Source organism: Aotus nancymaae, unplaced genomic scaffold (assembly GCF_030222135.1).
Source record: "Aotus nancymaae isolate 86718 unplaced genomic scaffold, 86718_ANA_hifiasm-v0.15.2.pri h1tg000028l, whole genome shotgun sequence".
In the NCBI taxonomy this organism is placed as follows: Eukaryota; Metazoa; Chordata; class Mammalia; order Primates; family Aotidae; genus Aotus; species Aotus nancymaae.
In genome coordinates, this window is record NW_026988441.1 from 879,153 (window position 1) to 891,925 (window position 12,773).

The following is a 12,773-nucleotide window of genomic DNA, read 5'->3' on the forward strand; positions in this document are numbered from 1 at the left end:
CCATCCTCCTCATACTGTGCCCCCACATACCTAGTGCCAAGACCAAAGTAGACATAGTAGAGGTAAAAGATTTAAAGCAAGGTTTAACCATTGAGACGGTACCAAGTTGCAAACGCCTGGCCGGAATGGATTAAACATTCCATTTGCACTTTAAACAAAAGTGATTGTTGGCTTGTGCGCTTGGTAGACCAGAGGCCCAAATTGTCCCTTTTCCACTTGGATGGTCCTCTAGTCAACCAGACATAAACTGTACGGTAGCTCTTTTTCAAGACTCCACAACCCGGAGTAATGAATAGTGCCAAACTCTCTCTGCTATTTTCGGAAGTTCAGCACCCTGTGGGGCAGCCCCCGAGGGCCGTCCAGCTTCCAGCTTCCAAGACCAGTTTTGCCTCGTGTCTGTCATGACAGGAAGAGAACTTGGCATTCCTTGGAAAGTCCACAGGATGCAGTGAGATCAAGTCTTTCCAAGAGTTTACCCCTCAGTCTGCCCTTATCCATCCTGGATCGGATGTCTGGTGCTAATGTGTTGGACTTTGATCAGACCCTGCCAAATGACCGAAATGGTACTTGCACTCTAATTCAGTTGGCTATCCCTTTCACCCTGGCATTTCATCCACCAAAGAAAATAACAGCTAAGCATGGCTGTACAAGGAGTGTTCCTTGTGTCTTTTGATCCTAGTGTTTATATAGATGCCATTGGGGTGCCATGGGGAGTAACACATAAATTTAAAGCTCGGAGTCAATTAGCTGAACGTTTTGAGTCATTATTTGGGATAGAAAGTGTTACTAAAAATGTAGACTGGATGAATTATATTTATTACAACCAGCAACAATTTGTTAATTATACAAGAGATGCAATTAAAGGAATAGCTGAGAAGTTAGGATCCACCTGGGAAAACAATAGCATTAGACATGATGTTAGCAGAGAAAGGTGGAGTTTGCGTCATGATTGAAGCTCAATGTTGTACTTTCATCCCTAATAACACTGCCCCGGATGGAACTATAACTCGGAAAGCAGAGGCGGTGGGAGCAAGGCCGAGAGATGCACACGTCCGGCCCGGCCCCACCCTCTGCTGGTTCTGAGGGGCAAGGTCTCTCCGCCTCTCGCCCCGCCCCTACGTGGCCCAGGCCCCGCCCACCTGCCCACGGGCCGCTCAGGCGTGGCTTCGGTCCTGCGCAGATTCGCGCAAACCCGGAAACGGATGGCGTAGAGTGAAGCTCCCACCGCGGCCCGTGAGTTTTACTCTTTCGTATTAATTCTGCGCTTCCCAGGTCCCAAGCTGATCTGTATCTGGGTCGTGGGGACCCATAGAGCTGGAAATTGTCTCGCATCTTCCTTCACGCAGAGCAAATTGAGACTCCCTGAGAGTCCGGGGGTCGCTTCCTTTTGGGGTGAAAGTCGCCCGAGGCTGGTCCCCACCCGGTTTTTCTGCTATGGAGCAATATATACACGTTCTATCGCATAGTTTTCCTGCTCAAAACCTTCTTCTGACTCCTCCCGCCCCTCGCTTTTTGAAGTCCTCACCCGAGAGGTGGATTCCCGCCCTGGGCGCCCTAAACCCTCATGGGTCCCTGGAGTGCAGCGCCGCGGTCCCAGTCCCGGGGAGGCCGCGTCCTCTGCCTGGTCCTGGGATACCGCAGACCCCCACTCTTGTCCTAAGGCGCCATCGCCCCACACTTCCCTCCTCGTGAGGGGCCTGCGGCTCCTCAGATCTCCCCTCGGCAGTCACCGCTTTTCCTGCCTCCGCACTGGGGAGGTGCCCGGGGCCTGGACACGGGATGTTCTTGCCCGCCCAGCTCCGGCCTCTGTAAAAATGTGCTTCTCCGGTATGCAGGCGTCTTGCTCCAAACCCTCCTGTGATTGTGTGGGCCAAAGACATCAGGAGATAGAGAGCAATAGGAAACCTGAGTCTGAGAAAAGAGGAATGAGAAACACCCATAACAGATGGCAAAGTAGAGGATGGTTGAGGGATTTGCCAAGAGATAGCAAAAGTGGAAAAACAAAAAAAAGGAGGAGAAAAGCAACTGGAGAAATGTAGAGAAAAGCGAGATGCACAGAGAGATGAAGGACAGCAAGGTAGGGATGGGGCAGCAAAGAGGGAGGCTCATGAGAGTGAGGGAGACGAGGAGGGATTTGGAGCCGGGGCAGACAGAGCAGAGGGTGCTGGTGGCAAGGAGAACAGAGGGAACCACAGCAGGGAGGACACCTGGGGACGTGGGGTGCCAGAGAGTTGGGGACGGGGGTATAGCAGGGAAGAGAGAATTTAACAGGGAGAGCAGAGGAGGGGCAGAGAGGGGAGAAGAGGCAGAAATATATAGAGATTGAGGACGACTGGGGAGAAGGAGCAACAAGAGGTTAAATAAGATGGGAGGATGGAGCAGAAAAGGTGGAAGAGAAGGAATAGAGGGGAGAAGGGGATAAACAGCAGGAGAGGAGAGGGGTACAAAGTGAGGAGCAGAATCCCAGGGAAAAAGAAAAGAGATAGAGGCTGGGCGTGGTGGCTCACACCTGTAATCCCAGCACTTTGGGAGGCCAAGGCGGGTGGATCACCTGAGGTTCAGAGTTCGAGCCCAGCCTGACCAACATGGAGAAATCTCATCTCTACTAAAAATACAACATTAGCTGGGCGTGGTGGCTCATGTCTGTAATCCCAGCTACTACAGGGGCTGAGGCAGGAAAATTGCTTGAACCTGGGAGGCGGAGGTTGCAGGAAAAAACAAACCAACAACAACAACAACAACAACCACAAGAGCTAGAGAGAGAAGGGGAGAATGAGAGAGATGTGCAGAACTGGGGAGGGATGCCGAGTAATGAAGAAAGAGGGGTGGGCGCAGTGGCTCCCGCCTGTAATCCCTGCACTATAGGAGACTGAGGCAAGGGGATTGATGGAGTGCAGGAGTTCCAGACCAGCCTGGGCAGCATAGTGAGACCCCATCTCTGACACTCTTTTTTTTGTTGTTGTTGTTTTTGTTTTTGTTTTTTGAGACGAAGTTTTGCTGTTGTTACCCAGACTGGAGTGCAATGGCGGGATCTCGGCTCGCCGCAACCTCTGCCGCCTGGGTTCAGGCAATTCTCTTGCCTCAGCCTCCTGAGTAGCTGGGACTACAGGCACGTACCACCATGCCCAGCTAATTTTTCGTATTTTTGGTAGAAACAGGGTTTCACCATGTTGACCAGGATGGTCTCCATCTCTTGACCTTGTGATCCACCCGCCTCGGCCTCCCAAAGTGCTGGGATTACAGGCGTGAGCCACCACGCCTGGCTGGTTCTTGTATATTAATGGTGAATTGACCCTATTATCGTGATATAAGGTCCTTCCTTGTCTCCTATAAAATAATTTTGTGTTAAAACATATTTAACTGTTGCCGGCTCTGCTTTCCTCGGATGACATTTGCTTGGAATATCATTAGGTATCTTTTGTGTTATTTTGTATTGAAACAATTTTTAAAAAATACAGTGTCTTTTTCTGTCACCCAGAGTGGAGTGCAGTGGTGTCATCATGGCTCACTGCAACCTTGAATTCCTGGGCTCAAGTGATTGTCCCACTCCAGCTTCCGATGGTAGCTGGTACAGGTGCATGCCATCAGGCCGGGCTAATTTTTTAGTTTTTTTCCTTTTAGAGACAAGGGTCTTGCTGTGTTGTTGAAATTGGTCTTGATCTCTGGGCTCAAGAGATCCTCCTCGGTCTCTCAAGGAGCTGAGATAACAGGCCCCAACCCCCATACCTAATTATTGGTTTTTAATTTAATTCAATTTTTAAAAATCATTTATTTATTTATCTTTGAGACAGAGTCTTGCTCTGTTACCAGGCTAGAGTGCAGTGGCACGATCTTGGCTCACTGCAACCTCTGCCTCCCAAGTTGAAGTGATTCCCCTGCCTCAGCTTTCTGAGTAACTGGGACTACAGGTGCATACCACCACACCTGGCTAATTTCTTGTATTTTAGTAGAGACGGGGTTTCACCATGTTGGCCATCATGGTCTCGATCTCCTGACCTTGTGATCCACCTGCCTTGGACTCCCAAAGTGCTGGGATTACAGGCGTGAGACACTGCGCCCGGCCTATCTATTTATTTATTTGTGATGGAGTCTCAGTCTGTCGCCCAGGCTACAGTGCAGTGGCGTGATCTTGTCTAACTGCAGACTCCATCTCCTGGGCTCAGACGATTCTTGTGCCCCAGCTTCCCGCGTAGCTGGGACTGCTGGTGCCCACCGCCATGGCCGGCTAATTTATGTGGGTTTTTTTTCTTTTCTTTTTTTTTTTCTTTTACTTGCTTCTTACCATCCAGTAACAATTTATGTGGTTTTAGTAGAGATGAGGTTTCCCCATGTTGGCCAGACTGGTCTTGAACTCCTGATCTCAAGTGATCCACCTGCCTCAGCTTCCCAAAGTGCTGGGATTACAGGCGTGAGCCGCCATGCCCAGCCATTGTTATTATTTTAAATAGTTTTGGCTTTTAGTTTTTAGTAAACATGTAAGTGGTTTAAGCATGATTACATTGTGAATATAACAATCCCGTTAGTGTCCATTCTTTTCAGTATGAAGAACTGAAGTGTGTCGTGTAGATATTTGGGAGAAGGTTATTGTTGCTGGTATGTTAAACATCTTAAAGTTATAGCATAATAATAAAATGTAAAATTTGCATAACCTGGCCGGGTGCTTACACCCACTTTGGGAGGCCGAGGCTGGCAGATCACCTGAGGTCAGGAGTTCAAAAGCAGCCCGGCTAACATGGCAAAACTCTGTCTCTACTAAAAATACAAAAATCATCCAGGGGTGGCGGTAGGCTCCTGTAATCCTAGCTACTCAAGAGGCTGAGGCAAGAGAGTCGCTTGAACCTGGAAGGCGGAGGTTGCAGTGAGCCAACATCACAGCCTTGCACTCCAGCCTGGGTGGCAGAACGAGAATCTGTCTCAGAAGAAAAAAGACACAAAACTTTATAACCTGCAAAAACTACTCTTTCTCCGGTAGAAGCTTTTGTTATTTATGTCAAAATTATTTCTGTGTGTGTTGCATTTTCATTAACATAGATATGCAGTGTTTTTTTCAAGTTGTTTTCTTCCAAAAAATGTGAAAATAATTGAATTATGAGGAAAAGGTACACATGTCAATTTCTGTATCTGTCTACTTATTTATTTATTTATCTCACAGAGGTTTGCTCTTGTTGTCAAGGCTGGAGTGCGGTGGTAAGATCTTGACTCACTGCAACCTATGTCTTCCAGGTTTAAGCAATTCTCCTGCCTCAGTTTCCCGAGTAGCTGGGATTACAGGCATGTGCCACCAAGCCCAGCTAGTTTTGCATTTTTTTTTTTTTTTAAAGATGGGGTCTCACCATGTTGGTCAGGCTGGTCTTGAACTCCCGACTTCAGGTGATCCAGCCACCTTGGCCTCCAAAGTGCTTGGATTACAGGCGTGAGCCACCACGCCCGGCCCCAATTTTGTTTTTTTAATAGAGACAGGGTGTCTCCTTGTTGGTCAGGCTGGTTTCGAACACCAAACCTCATGTGATTCCCCCCTGCCTTGGCATCCTAAAGTGCTGGTGTTACGGGCATGAACTACCGCGCCCGGCCTATCTGGCCTTTGATTTATGTTTATTGAAGAACTTTATATATATTTGTGGGTTGAAGTTACTCTTTTTTTAATTTTTATTTTATATTTTTTATAGACGGGATTTCACCATGTTAGTGAGGCTGGTCTTGAACTCGCGACCTCAGGTGATCCGCCCGCCTTGGCCTCCAAAGTGCTTCGATTACAGGCGTGAGCCACAACGTCTGACCCTGTTTTTTTTTTTTTTCAAGTTGTTGCAACGTAAAAGTTACTCTTTAACCTTCTTTCGTTTTGTTTTTCTTTTGAGACAGAGTCTTGGTCTGTCGCTCAGACTGGAATTCAGTGGCATGATCTCAGCTCACTGCAACCTCCACCTTCTGGGCTCAAGCGATTCTCCTGCCTCAGCCTCCCAAGAAGCTGGGACTACAGGCATGCCACAATGCCTGGCTAATTTTTTGTATTCTTTTAGTAGAGATATGGTTTCACTGTGTTAGTCAGGATGGTCCTGATCTCCTGACCTCATGATCCTCCTGCCTCAGCCTCCCAAAGTGTTGGGATTACACGGATGAGCCACCGTGCCCCGGCCTGCCTCAAAGTTATTAAAACATGTTAGTCCTATTAGATGGCTTCAAGCATTGCAAGTTTTGTAGTGCAGACGCTAAACTTCCTTTGTTTCATAAGGTCTGTGAGCCTTCAGTGATGTTGATGATGAGAAGATTATTTTCCTGTCTCAGTCATTTCACTCTCCTGTCAGAAATAGCTTAGACTGGCCGGCTGTGGTGGCTCACGCCTCTGATCCCAGCACTTTGGGAGGCCATGGCGGGTGGTTCACTTGGCGGTCAGGAGTTTGAGATCAGTCTCGCCAACGTGGTAAAACCTTGAATCTACTGAATACAAAAATTCGGCCAGGCGCTGTGGCTCACACCTGTAATCCCAGCACTTTGAGAGGCTGAGACAGGCAGATAACCTGTGATCAGGAGTTCAAGACCAGGTTAGCTAACATGGTGAAACCCCATCTACTAAAAATACAAAAATTAGCTGGATGCGGTGGTGGTTATCCCAGGCATACAGGAGAATCACTTGAACCTGGGAGGTGGAAGTTTCAGTGAGCCAAGATTGTGCCACTGCACTCCAGCCTGAACCACAGACTGAGACTCTGGGCTTAGGCGGGAGAATCTCTTGAGGCAGGAAAATCATGCCACTACACTGCAGCCTGGGTGATAGAGCATGACTCGCTCTCAAAAACAAACAAACAAACAAAAAAGAAATAGCTTAAGCTGGAAGGCTTAAGACACAGCAATATATCTCTCATGAATCTGGAAAGTGGGAACTCCAGGAGCAAGGTGCAGCCACATTGGTTCCTGGTGAGAGCTTCCATCGGGGTTCAGCCCAGCCACCTTCCTGCTGTGTCTTGACGTGGTGGAAAGAGGAACAGGCAATGAGCTCTTGACTGTCTCTTTTTATAAAAGCACTGATCCTATTCACGAGTAGTCAACAGCCATGACCAAATTCTCTCAAAGGCTCCATGTGCAGGAACATCCTATTGGAGAATAACTCTGAACGTGGGTTTTGGCCAATACGAACATTCAGACCAGGGAGCCCGCATCATATTTCTTGTGTTTTTATTGTGCAATTAAAAAAAATATTTTATTGTGTTTTAGGTTTTGGGGTACATGTGAAGAACATGCAGGATTGTTGCATAGGTACATACACGGCAATGTGGTTTGCTGCCTTCCTCTCCTTCACCTATATCTGGCATTTCTCCCCATGTTATCCCTCCCCAACTCCCCATCCCCTGCTGTCCTTCCCCTAGTTCCCTCTCACAGACCTCAGTGTGTGATGCTTCCCTCCCTGTGTCCATGTGTTCTCATTGTTCAACACCTGCCTATGAGTGAGAACATGCGGTGTTTGATTTTCTGTTCTTGTGTCAGTTTGCTGAGAATGATGGTTTCCAGGTTCATCCATGTCCTTACAAAGGACACGAACTCACCGTTTTTTATGGCTGCATAGTATTCCATGGTGTATATGTGCCATATTTTCCCTGTCTGGGCTATCATCAATGGGTATTTGGGTTGGTTCCAAGTCTTTGCTATTGTAAACAGTGTTGCAATGAACGTTCGGTGTGCATGTGTCCTTATATTAGTGCAATTTGTTTTATACAGTGTTTTCTCTGATCTTAAGACCGGGTTGCGGGGCATGGGGGAGGCTCAGCTCTCTGATAGGATGTGTTCTTCCAGGCCCTCGGTCCCTCACTTACCCAAGAATGGGAGAGGGGACCCCACTAGGCGTGGTGAGCTCGTTTTAAGAAATATCAGACCCCAAAGAGTTTTGCAGAAAGTGATTTATTTAGGCAGAGAAAGAGAGAAAAAGGAGAAAGAAAATCAGCTCCCACAATGTTGTGGAAGGAGGATCCAGAGATGGAGTTCGCCCGGATGTGGGAGAAGGGGACTTTTAACCTTGGGAGATACTCCCGCCCTATTCAAGTTTTCTGTCCTATGAAAGGAGTTCCTTTAAACTTCTGCTGGAGTGATTGACCTTTGATTTCTGGGCAGTCTGTCTTCCCATGCGTGAAAGTTAAACTAAGACCTCTAAGCTCCCGGATGGAGATGTGGATGGAGGTATGGCGCTGGGAAGTTCTTGCCTTTGAAAATACTCTCTCTTGTGGACCTGGGAAGAGAATACATTCCCGTAATCTCAGTTTATACAATTTCCCAGTACATATTCTATGATTTATATTTTCTGCATAGTTAACTAGATAACGCAGGGCCATGCATACATGTAGAATGCTGTATTGCCTGGCTATTACACAACCGTTGTTGTGACATCATAATTACACCCTTTGACACTGTGTTAATCAGTTGTTTTTTTTTTTTTTTTAAAAAGATGGGGTTTCATCATGATGGCCAGGCTGGTCTTGAACTCCTGACCTCAGGTGATCCACCCACCTCAGCCTCCCAAAGTGCTAGGATTACAGGCGTGAGCCACCACGCCCGGTTTTTTGTTTTTTTTTTTTCCTGAGACAGAGTTTCGCTCTCGTTACCCAGGCTGGAGTGCAATGGCGCGATCTCGGCTCACCGCAACCTCCGCCTCCTGGGTTCAGGCAATTCTCCTGCCTCAGCCTCCTGAGTAGCTGGGATTACAGTCACGCGCCACCATGTCCAGCTAATTTTTTGTATTTTTAGTAGAGACGGGGTTTCACCATGTTGACCAGGATGGTCTCCATCTCTTGACCTTGTGATCCACCCGCCTCGGCCTCCCAAAGTGCTGGGATTACAGGCGTGAGCCACCACGCCCGGTTTTTTTTTTTTTTTTTTTTTTGAGATGGAATCTCACTCTGTCACCCAGGCTGGAGTGCAATGGCATGATCTTGGCTCACTGCAACCTCTGCCTCCCTGGTTCAAATGATTCTCCTGCCTCAGCCTCCCAAGTAGCTGGGATTACAGGTGCCTGCCACCATGCCTGGCTAATTTTTTGTATTTTTAGTAGAGATGGGGTTTCACTGTGTTGGCCAGGCTGGACTCAAACTCCCGACCTTGTTATCTGCCCGCCTCTGCCTCCCAAAGTGTTGGGATTACAGGCCTGAGCCACTGTGCTTGGCTGTCAGTCAATTCTTATTCCTTATAATGCTGTGTATTTTCTTGACCTCAGACATCAGAAGGTAGTGATCTTAACGTATTTCAGTTCTTATATTGTGTGCTGGTGGCAAGTAGAAGTTATGGCTTTTTTCTTAAGAGGAAATTGTTTAGAATTCTGCAGGCTGTATAAATGGACTTATTATGTGCTTGCTGGTTTTTTTTTTTTTTGAGACGGAATTTCACTCTTGTTACGTAGACTGGAGTGCAATGCCGTGATCTTGGCTCATCGCAACCTCAGCCTCCTGGGTTCAGGCAATTCTCCTGCCTCAGCCTCCAGAGTAGCTGGGACTACAGGCGCGCATCACCATGCCCAGCTAATTTTTGTATTTTTAGTAGAGACGGTGTTTCACCTTGTTGACCAGGATGGTCTCCATCTCTTGACCTCGTGATCCACCCGCCTTGGCCTCCCAAAGTGCTGGGATTACAGGCGTGAGCCACCATGCCCGGCCTTGCTTGCTGGTTTTATCATGGGTTACAATATTTTGCTAATTAATTTACATGATTTTACATATGGCTTTTTGGTATCTGGTATGCAGTATAACTGACACACTCTACACAGTAATGTCACAAAGTGCCACTGGGTGCTGTGGGTCACACGTGTAATTTTTGGATTTTGGGAGGCCAAGGTAGGTGAATCACTTGAGGTCCGAAATTTGACACAAGTCTGGCCAACAAGGTGAAACCCTATCTCTACTAAAAATGCAAAAAATTGGGAGAGGCGAGTTGAGAAAAAAAATAAAATTAAAAAAACATGCAAAAAATTATCCAGGCATGGTGGTGCATGCCTGTAATCACAGCTACTCAGGAGGCTGAGGCAGGAGAATTGCTTGCATGGGAGGTTGTGCCATTGCACTCTAGGCTGATGTAACAGAGTGACAAAAAAATGAAAATACAATTTTTTAAAAAAATCACAATGTGCCTTTTCTGCATGGATATAGGTAATTTTATTCAGAAAAAACATTTATTAACTTTTTTTGTTTTTTTGTGACGGAATCTCACTTTGTCGCCCAGGCTGGAGTGCAGTGGTGAAATCTCAGCTCATTGAAACCTCTGACTCTTGGGTTGAAGCAATTCTCCTGCCTCAGCCTCCTGAGTAGCTGGGATTACAGGTGTGCGCCACCACACAGTTAAATTTTGTAATCTTCTCAGTACTATGATTGTGTGACAATACAGAATGTCCATTGATTTGGTTGAGCTGACATGAGCTCGTTGTGGATTATTTACCAATGTAGTATATTGTGTGGTCCATTAGCATTTATTTGTATACGGTAAACATGCTGTCAATAGGAAGAATATTTATTTTTCTTTTCACTGATGTGACAGTGATATGTTTTTGCAAACTGTTACACTCTTTATGGTCACAGTGGAAAAATATTCTGTGCTTTAGCCTCACACACGCCGGTGCCCTGTCAGTGTTTTCTCATGATACTGGAAATGGGCTTCCGTAGAGACATGATTTGAAGTACTTGCTATTGCCCTTTATTTATTAAAGAATCTTACTTTTTTGTGTGTTTCTAAACTTTGAAGATCGTGTTTGGGAAGTTTAAAATAAGTATTGTTTTTTGTGTCATATTTACACATTTCAGGATTATTTACCATGTCTACCTAATTGGAAACCTATTGGTGTTCGTATTTTGTAGACATCTCTTCTAAATCCCAGCTATTCGGAGGCTGAGGCAGGAGAGTGGCTTCAATCCGGAAGGCCGCGGTTGCAGTGAGCCGAGATCGTGCCACCTTACTCTAGAGCCTTGGGGACAGAGCAAGACTCCGTCTCAGAAAGAGAAAAAAAGTAAAAAGTAAATAAGATAAAGTAATAGATCTCTTCCACAAATGTGCTGAGACAACTAACTGGATATCGACATGGAAAAGAATAACATTAAAAATTTTATTTAAAAAACTTTTAAAAAAAAAAGAGAGAGATGAGGAAGGGAGCCCAGACTGGCCGGACCCAGAGGCTCAGTGATCCTCCCCCGGCTGCTTCCCGAGTAGCTGGAACCTGAGGCTCCCGCCCTGCAGTGTTTAAGCAGCAGGTGGTGACCTCCTCCCGGGCCTGAGCACTCCGCCCCGCATCCCAGGCCTTGACCCTAAGACAGTCTCTGAAGCTGAGCACAGGGTGAACACTCCCTCCCGAGTGAACGGAAAATAGAAAGGGAGAGAATTTCTATTCTGCTCTGTGGGCCGCCAACCTGAAATCGTACGTTCCGCCCACCTAGGGCCTTGCATTTCAAGCCTTCCTGGCCGGTCTTCTCACCAAACCCTGAAAAATAAAGGCGCTGGGAGGGAGCGTGAGAGACGCACAGGTTCAACCCCGTCCGGTCCTCTGCGATTTCTAAAGGGCAAGGTCTCTCCGCCTCGGGCCCCGCCCGCCTGCGCGTGGGCCCCGCCCGTCTCCGCGTGGGTCCCGCCCAGGCTTGGCTTCCTTCCCGCGTGCGCAGATTCGCACAAACCGGAAGCGGATCTCGTGGAGGGGAGGTCACGCCGCAGCTTGTGAGTTTCGCTGTGTCTTGTAAAATCTGCCTTTCCGAGGTCCCCGGGGTTCTGTACCTCGGACGTGGGGTCCCCACAGACTTGGAAATCTCCCCCATCTTCCTTCACCCAGAGTAAATTGAGACATTCTCGTGAGAGTCCGGGGATCGCTTCCTTTAAGGTTGAAAGTCTCCCTGAGGCTGGTCCCGTCCCCGGTCTTTCCACCATAGGGCAATGTGTACACTGCCTATCGCGAAGTTTTCCTGCTCAAAACCTTTTTCTGAGGGCCGGGCGCGGTGGCTCACGCCTGTAATCCTAGCACTTTGGGAGGCCGAGGCGGGTGGATCACCTGAGGTCAGGAATTCAAGAGCAGCCTGGCCGTCATGGAGAAACCCCATCTTTCAAAACAAAACAATACAAAAAGAAACCTTTTTCTGACTTCTCCCGCCCCGCGCTTTTTAAAGTCCTCACCCTAGAGGTGGATTCCCGCCCTGGGCGCCTCCCACCCTCGCCCTAGTCGGCTTCTGGAGCACAGCGCCGCGGCCCCAGTCCCGCCCGGGGAGGTCGCTCTCCTGCCTGGTCCCGGGATCCTGCAGACCCCACCCTTGTCTTAAGGCCCCGTCGGCCCCACACTCCCTCCTTGTGCCGGGCCCTGCTGCTCCCCAGGTCTCCCCTCCGCAGTCACCGCTTCCCCTGAGCCCGCGTTGGGGAGGTGCCCAAGGTCTATCCTGTGACACGGGGTGTTCTTGCTCGCCCAGCTCCAGACCCTGGAAAATGCGCTTATAGGGGATGCAGGCGTCCTACTCCAAACCCTCCTGTGATTTTGTGGGCCAAAGGGATCAGGAGACAGAGAAGGCAGGAGAAAACCTGAGATAGAGAAAAGAAGGAGAGACACTGGGAACAGATGGCAAAGTAGAATATGGGTGAGGGATTTGCCAAGAGACAGCAAAAGTGAAAAAAAAAAAAAAAAGAGGAGAAAAGCAACTGGAAGAATGTAGAGAAAAGCGAGAGGTACAGAGATGAAGGAAGCAAGGTAGGGATGGGGCAGCAAAGAGGGAGGCTCACGAGAGTGAGGGAGAGGAGGAGGGACTTGGAGCCGGGGCAGACAGAGCAGAGGGAACCAC

The 12,773-nt window shown here is 48.0% G+C and overlaps 1 protein-coding gene across 4 annotated transcripts in view; it reads left to right on the forward strand.

Moving 5' to 3' along the window:
- Positions 1 to 1,185: 1,185 nt before the first annotated feature.
- Positions 1,186 to 12,773, forward strand: part of LOC135276700 (zinc finger protein 888-like) — a 74,430-nt gene continuing 62,842 nt past the window's right edge. Inside the window, exon 1 of one of the 4 annotated variants that reach the window (XM_064380834.1) lies at positions 1,186 to 1,233. The gene's annotated coding sequence lies outside the window, so the exon portion shown is untranslated. Of the gene's footprint in view, positions 1,234 to 10,961; positions 10,980 to 11,653; positions 11,671 to 12,552; positions 12,683 to 12,773 lie in introns of those variants that run through there. The other 3 variants (XM_064380835.1, XM_064380837.1, XM_064380836.1) reach the window with 3 other exon arrangements.